The sequence below is a fragment of the Microtus pennsylvanicus genome, chromosome X, assembly GCF_037038515.1.
Source record: "Microtus pennsylvanicus isolate mMicPen1 chromosome X, mMicPen1.hap1, whole genome shotgun sequence".
Taxonomy (NCBI): domain Eukaryota; kingdom Metazoa; phylum Chordata; class Mammalia; order Rodentia; family Cricetidae; genus Microtus; species Microtus pennsylvanicus.
Window position 1 is genome coordinate 129592706 of NC_134601.1, and position 7874 is coordinate 129600579.

Sequence of the window (7874 nt, forward strand, 5' to 3'; positions counted from 1 at the left end):
TGAGATGATGTTTGTCTTTTGATGGAGGAAGGTCATTGGTTAAAAAATAAAGAAACTGCTTGGCTTGCCCTCATAGGTTAGAACATAGGTGGGTGAAGTAAACAGAACAGAATGCTGGGAAGAAGAGGAAGTGAGCTCAGACTCCACAGCTCTGCTCTCTGGAGCAGAGACGCCATGCTCCCCTCTCCTGGGCAGATGCGATAGCTCTGCTCTCTGAGGCAGACACTAGCAATGGAGCTCCAACCCAGGATGGACGTAGTCTAGAATCTCCCTGGTAAGCCACCTTGTGGGCTACACAGATTATTAGTAATGGGCTAGTCCAGGTGCGAGAGTTAGCTGAGAAGAGGCTAGATATAATGGGCCAAGCAGTGTTTAAAAGAATACAGTTTGTGTGTTGTTATTTCAGGTCATGAACTAGCCAGGCGGCCGGGGTGCTGGGGACGCAGCCCTGCTGCTCCTAATACTACAGTCTTTGAGCTTGAGATGTTTTTCTTGTATCCAGAAGAAAATGGATTCTGTTTTTGTATCCAGTCTGTTAGTCTGTGCCTTTTTATAGGTGAGTTGAGTTTATTTACATTACGGGATATTAATGACCAGTGATTGCTATCTTCTGTTAATTTAGTTTCCATTATTGGTGACTATAATTTGTGCATTTTTCCTTCTTTGGGATTTGCTGCTATAAGACCATCAGTTGTCTGTGTTTTTGTTTGTGTAGCCAATTTCCTTGGGTTGCAGTTTTCCTTCTAGTATTTTGTGTAGTGCTGGGTTTGTGTCTAGGTATTGGTGAAATCTAGTTTTGTCATGGAATATCTTGTTTTTTTTTCCTTCTATGGTGATTGAAAGTTTGGATGGATATAGTAGTCTGGGCTGGCATCCATTGTCTCTTAATGTCTGCATAACGCTTGACCACAACCTTCTGGCTTTCATTGTATCCAATGAGAAATCAGGTGTAATTCCGATAGGTCTGCCTTTATATGTTACTTGGACTTTTTTTTTTGCAGCTCTTAATATTCTTTCTTTACTCTGTATGTTTGGTGTTTTGATTATTATATGGTAAGATGACTTTTTTGGATCCAGTCTATTTGGTGTTCTGTAAGCTTCTTGAATCTTCATAGGCATATCTTTCTTTAGGCTAGCAAAGTTTTCTTCTATGATTGTGTTAAATATATTTTCTGTGCTTTTGAGTTGAACTTCAACTCCTTCTTCTATACCTATTATTCTTAGATTTTGCCTTTTCATGGTGTCTATTTTCCTGGATATTTGGGGTTAAGCTTTTGTTAGATTTAATGTTTTCTTTAACTGATGAGTCTATTTCCTCTAGTGTATGTTCAGTGATTGAGATTCTTTCTTCCATCTCTTGTATTCTGTTGTTCATTCTTGTGTTTGTAGTTCCTGATCATTTTCTCATGGTTTTTGTTTCTATAATTCCCTTGGATTGTGCTTTCTTTATTGTCTTTATTTCAGTTTTCAAGTCTTGAATAGTTTCTTTCATATGTTTGATTTCTTTTTCTTGGTTTTCTTTAAGGGATTTGCTGATTTCTTCCAATTTTTTGTTTGCCTTTTCCTCCATTTCTTTGAGAGAATTTCTCATTTCCTCTTTAAGAGTTGCAAACATTCTCCTGAAGTTATTTTTAGGTCATTTTCTTCTGCTTCATTTATATTTGGTATTTCAAGTCTTGCTGTTGTAGGGTCTTTAGGTTTTACTGATGTTGTGTTGCTCTTTGTGGTATTGCGTGTGTTTTTACCTTTTCTACTCATCTTTTCCTCTAATAGGTCTGAGATTCTGTTGATTGATCTTCTAGGTGGCAGTAAATCCAAAGCTCAGATGGTTGTTCCTCATGGTACAGTCAGTGCCACAGTTCTAGTTAAGCTGTTGGTTATTCCATCTTTCCGGAGATAGCTTAGCACTCCTTGGCTTTGCCCTGCTCCCTTGGAGTTTTCTGTCTCAGGCCTCCTTTGGCCTAAGTAACCAGCTTTGACCTGTTTCTGTAAATCCTGGCCTGGATTCCCTCAGGCAGAAGTCCCTGGCTTAGAGTTGGCCCTGCAAAGGCTCCAGTCTACTGCCTTGAAGTTCCCAGGCTCAGGTGTGCCCATAACTGCAGAGAACCTGGCTCAGGCTTACTCTCTCAGAGGTCCCAGACTCATTCTCAAACCAGCAGAGGTTTCAGGTTCCTGCATACTCCCTTTGATGTCCCAGATAGATGCCCAGACCCACAAAGGTCCTGGCTCAGGCCTACTCCTTCTGAGGTCCCAGACTCACACCTGGCACCACAGAGATCTCTGGTTCCTGCCTCCTCCTTTGGAGGCCCCAGAATCACACTCAAACTTGCAGATGTCCTGGCTTAGGTCTATTCCCTTGAAGATCCAAGATTCATGTCCGGACTCTCAGTGGTCTCTGGCTCTGGCTCACTTGCTCAGGAGTTATTCCCCTGTTCCAATGGAGTTCTCTGTCTCCAGTCTGCTCTGGACCAGGTTGCTGACTTAGTCCAGGTCTGCCAATGTCCCAGGACTGGATTGGCTCCCAGCTCCTGCTCCCATGGAGCTTGCTTCCTCAGGCCCACTTTGGACTATGTAGCTGGTTTAGTCCCACTGCTGTTGAATTTGTTGTCTCAATCCTCTAACTTTTTAAAATTTTCTTGCTATTGTACTTATTAAATTGAAACTCTTATTTCTAGTTACATTTTTACTAACATAAACCAGTGAAGAATTTTCCTCAGCTTCTCTGCTTTGGCCTGACTGGGAACCATTGACAGCTTGAAATTTGCCTGTTTAGAACCAACTCTCCCCTCTGAAACCAACTTGATAAAAATGTCTGGCTCAAACAAAAAGCCTGAAAAGTGAAAGAGGAGGAGGGGAAGAACAGTAGCAGGCAGTTGTCTGGATTTTGAGCGATGACTCAGTGCTTAAGAGTTCTTTCTGCAGAGGACCAGAGTTTTTCCCCCAGAACCCAGAGGCTATGTCTCGTGACTCATAACTGTGTTTAACTATTACTCCAGGGTATCTCTTCTAGACTTAATCACCTGAATTCTCTCTCTCTCTCTCTCTCTCTCTCTCTCTCTCTCTCTCTCTCTCTCTCTCTCTCTCACACACACACACACACACACACACACACACACACACACACACTAAAATATAAGTATATATTTAAAGATAAAGAGACATCAAAGTGTAGCGTATCTCAATTCTTCACATAAGCACCAGGTTTACAAACCAGGTTATGAAATTGCTAGAAATTGTTACGTACTATGTAAACTAAAAGGGAAAGGATCTAGGAATATATATTGAGACAAATTTCTTTGGGGCCTGTCAACTCTGCCTCTTTAAGCTAAGGCATAAAATAGGAATGGTTTATTCTTAGTTTCTGATCTGCACTTGCTGTGTGGTGGCAGAAAGTACATTTATATCCTTTTTACTTAATATTTTTTTAGATTTATTTATTTAATGTTTATACAGTGTAAAAGAGGGCACCAAATTCCATTATAGATGTTTGTGAGCCACCATGTGGTTGCTGGGAATTGAACTCAGGAAGAGCGGCTAGTACTCTTAACAACCTGTGAGCCATCTCTCTAGCCTGATTCTTTATGATTTTAAAGGAGAAATGACAGTACTGAGCCTGCATGATTGCTCTGCCATCCAGGTGGGTTAGCACATGATGTCACATCACAATACAGCTCTCTCTCTCTTTTTTTTCTTTAGCTATATTTTATGTTTTAGCTCCTTTACTTTTTTGATTATATCTATATTAAGAGATACTAGTTCTGAGTTTCAGATGGGGCCACCAAACTATCTTTTAAACAAATTGGATTAAGCTAATTTAAATGACTGTCCCACACATAAACATGCTGGTATTATATGTGGCAACAAGACTGAACTTGTTTTGTAGCTTCATAAATCTCTGTTTTATTTTTTGTTATCCTGAGTACTTATTTCTTTTTATTTTTTTCCTTTTTTATTACTTAAAAAATTACCAATCCAAATTCCCACTTCCTCCCCTCCTCCACAGACCCTCCTCCCTACCCTTTTAACCCTAAGGGAGTGTCATGCACCCCCACCCTGTGGAAAGTCCAAGGCCCTCCCTACTATGTCTAGGTTGAGCAAGGTTTACATCCAGAGAGATTAGGATCCCATGAAACTGGTATATGCAAATAGAGACACATCCCAGTTCACTATTAGTGGCGCCTCAGTCTTCCCCAGCTGTCAACCCCCTTCAGAGGGGCTTTGTTGTTCCCATGCTCGTACACTCCCAGTCCAGTTAGAGTTGGTGAGCTACCATTAGCTCAGGCAAACTGCCTCAGTAGATGCCCCCTCATGGTCTTGAATTCCTTGCTCATACTCGCACTCCCTCCACTCTTCAACTGGATCGTGGGAGCTCAGTCCAGTGCACCGATGTGAATCATTGCCTCTGTTTCCATCTGTTGTTGTATGAAGGTTCTATTATCCAAACTAATCAAAAAGCAGAAAGAAAACACCTGTCAGAATGGCTAAGATCAAAAACACTAATGATAGCTTATGCTGGAGAGGTCGTGGAGCCAGGGGAATGCTCATCCATTGCTGGTGGGAATGCAAACTTGTGCAACCACTTTGGAAATCAGTGTGGTGGTTTCTCAGAAATCTGGGAATCAACCTACCTCAAGATCCAGCAATTCCACTCTTGGGAATATATCCAAATGATGCTCCATCATGCTACAAGAGCATTTGTTCAACTATTCATAGCAGCATTATTTGTAATAACCAGAACCTGGAAACAACCTAGATGCCCCTCAGCTGAAGAATGGATAAAGAAAGTGTGGCACATCTACACATTAGAGTACTACTCAGCAGTAAAAAAATAATGACATCTTGAATTTTGCATGCAAATGGACAGAATTAGAAAACATCATCCTGAGTGAGGTAACCCAGTTCCATAAAAATGAATATGGTATGTACTCACTCACAAATGGATACTAGTCATAAACAAAGGGCAACAAACCTATAGTTCAGGATCCTAAAGAAACTAAGTAATAAAGTGAACCCAAAGAAAAACATATATAGATCCACCTGGAAATTGGAATCAGAAAAAAAATTTTGGATCAGGGGAGCAGAGAGTAGAGGGAAGGGGAGAAGGGGGGTTGAGGAAAACTTGAGGGAATGGGATGGTCGAGATGGAGGAAGGACAGATATGAGAGCAAGGAAAGAAATATCTTGATTGAGTGAACCATTATGGAGTTAGCAAGAAACCTGGCTCTAGAAAAATGCTCAAAAACCCACATGGATGAACCCAGCTGAGACCCTAAGCAATAGAGGAGAGGGTGTCTGAACTGATCTTACCCTGTAGTCAAACTGATGATTATCTTAAATCTTTATGTTTTGATATCTCTATTTTGTTAAAATGTTCCAAAAGTAAATGAAATTTTAGTATGTGTGTTCTTCAATGTCAAATCTGTAGACAAAGTGCTGTTGGTTTTTAACTGGTATTCTTCAGACCCCTGTACACTCCCCACTGTAACTATGTATTTGCTCTTAATATTTTCTTCTTATAGTTCACATTTACCATGCCTGGCCATGCTCTGCTTAGGCCTTAACTTCTTTCTTTAGTCACTCAGAGTATTATCACTGTTTGCTTGTTTGAATCAATTCATATTTTTAATTTCTGTGTAATAAAAACAAAAAGAAAAAAGAAAGAAATCCCACCCTCAATCTTCAATAACTTACTGGGTACAGAATTTTAGGATTTTCAGTATTTTTTATATGTTCTTTGTTTTGGATATCATTTTTCTCTTGTGTATACGTGTCCATGGTACATGCATGTATGCATTTGTGTGCAAGAATCTATTCACTCCTGCCTGTGCACATAGAGGCAGGAGCTCACAGTGTTGACTGACCTGACTAGCAAGGCATGGGATCTACCTATCATTTTTCATTTCATTCTCTGAGAGGACTGTGAAAAAATGTACAGTATGGCAGCACCCCCCACCCCTTCACACTGGTTTCAGTTTCCATGGTCAAAAGCATTACGTGGAAAACTCCATGTAGGAAGATAAGGCCTACCAGACCAAAAGGAGCCAACCTGAAATTGTCATAGGTCCTGTCTGTGCCTAGCCAATAAGGAGCTACTAAGCATTGTTTCCTGAGTGACTAGCAACAGGCACTGTCACAGGTCCTGATTGTGCCTAGGCAATGAGAGATGAGCTTGAGATGTCCACTGTCAACTGTCACTCACCCTGGGTGCTGGGAGGGTCTAAACGTTTTTCCTCACTATTAAATAAAGGAGTCTACTGTAAACCTTTTACCTGACTCCCTGCATCTGTGGTCCTTAATGTCACAGCTTATCGTCCCCTCCCGTGAGAAAGACGTTAGGACCCAGCCACACTCCACACACATCAAATTCCTATGTTTGAATGTGAATTATCTTTTGGTCCAAACTATTTGTGAGTTGTCACATAACAGCTACATTGTTTATCAGGTCAAGTGACATACTGCAATGTGTGTGTGTGTGTGTGTGTGTGTGTGTGTGTGTGAGAGAGAGAGAGAGAGAGAGAGAGAGAGAGAGAGAGAGAGAGAGAGAGAGAGATTTTACTTTATAGTGGAGTGTCTCTAAAGTATACAAGTAATGATATAAAGGAGCCTAAATCATGTAAAGGTGGATTAACTCTGGTACCATGAAACAATGCTTCAGTGTATGTGCGAAAACAAGATATCAAGCATTCAGCAATCATTACAGGCAATGAGGACACCTCTCAGACAACGAGGAAACAACTTCAGTAAAATTATTTCCCTTTGTCTTTTTCTTTTTCTTTATCTGTAGTTAAATTTACATGAAGTTAACTGTACATATAACACATGTCCACCCTATTATCTACATACCTATAGATGCATATGTATTACAGACCTTTAAAGGAAAATGTTCTTCAAGGTCTTACTGTGTTAGAAAATGATTTCGTTTTCTTGATGTAATGCCAACACAATGATTAAAGTCTAGTAGTTGTAAGCATGCTCATGTTCTAAAAAAAATTATCCAGGGATGATACTCAATTTGTAAAAGTAAAATATACCAAATGGCCTAGGAATTAGAAACAAAGGTTCAAATATTGGCTCTCCAATTTTTTTGTCCTGCAACATCTTTGAAATTACTTCTGAGACTCCATTTCCTTACTTATAGCATGGAGAAATATTACCTGCATCATGGGTTTTTGTGCTAATAAAGAGAATGCATTTGAAGTGCTCAGGAATGTCTGACACTTGAATGGCACTGTAATTGCTACTCTAACTATGATATTACATAAAATGAAATATTCATCCTTAGAAGAAATTAATTTCTTATTACCATTTTTGTCAAAGAATTATAGTGAGAAAGCATAGACTTTGATCTATTTTAGACAACTGGGAATAAGTTTTAGATAGACAGAATGACAATGCCCAGAGCATATATGACTGAGGTATAAAATGTATCCAAAGGGGGTTCCTTCTCTATTCAATCTGCAGCTTTGCCCTTCAGGGAAAATTTTTCCCCCTTATATATAAAATAGCACAGTCTCTGGGAAAGGAATTTTTGGGCGATGCAGAAGGAAATGCATTTGATGTGTTCTCATGCCCACCCTGAGTCACAGGTACATGACTTTTTGCCAGTGCATAACTGTTAACTGTAGCTGCTTCATCCACTAGACTCATGGCTTGGATGTAGTATGTATGTGTGGCTGATTCATGTTTTATCTTCTGTTTCAATGAGTACAGCACATCTTGTGTTTTTTGTCAAACAAGAACCTTGTTTTGCCATCATCTTCTAGTTCCACACAGAAAGTCTACTTCACCATTTTCCCCCTCTCATCTTTTGGTATAGTCTAAGTAAAATTTTTCAAAATTAATTTTATCAAAAGGCATATTATGAACCACTTTGA